This window comes from Oratosquilla oratoria, chromosome 9 (assembly GCF_046742065.1).
Source record: "Oratosquilla oratoria isolate Oo_2021 chromosome 9, ASM4674206v1, whole genome shotgun sequence".
Classification (NCBI taxonomy): domain Eukaryota; kingdom Metazoa; phylum Arthropoda; class Malacostraca; order Stomatopoda; family Squillidae; genus Oratosquilla; species Oratosquilla oratoria.
In genome coordinates this window covers 47,482,738-47,483,345 of record NC_134785.1, presented here as the reverse complement: position 1 = coordinate 47,483,345, position 608 = coordinate 47,482,738, and positions in this window count along the sequence as shown.

Sequence of the window (608 nt, the reverse complement as noted above, 5' to 3'; positions counted from 1 at the left end):
TCCTTTACTTCCTTCCATGGTTATTGACAAGGTTGCGTGATAGCCCTATGGTGGGGAGGGGATAAGAAAGGCGCCCCTAAGTTCCATTGAATGCTGTAGGAGGTCGCTCAGGAGGGTCGAGTGGCTACACTAGAAACCTTATCCCTCCGGACCACTTTTCCAGTTCTTTGTCTTTCTCTCTTTTATTTCTCTACGTAGTTGTTGTCGTTTCCTGCAAGAGGCTGGATGACCGCATCGCAGGTAACTTTCCAGGATGCAACACTTTACCCCCATACTATACAACACATCATGGAAGACTGCATTGCACACAATTCACGCACGCCGACAACACAATGTATTCTCTATAAAGGACTTGTGGAGAGAACTCCGTTCCAGCCGCTGCGTTCCACAGGGAGGGAGACGGGACTGCTCGGCCAGACACTCCAGGGAACGACAGCAACTACGGAGAGAAATAAAAGAGAGAAAGACGAGGAACTGGGAAAAGTAGCCTAGTAGGTAAAGGTTTCTAGTGTAGCCACTGTTATGCTTTGAAATGCCAATTTTAGCCGGATTTAACAGGTATTAACAGGAACTCGCTTCCTGGGCTCGTTTAGAACACAATATAGAAT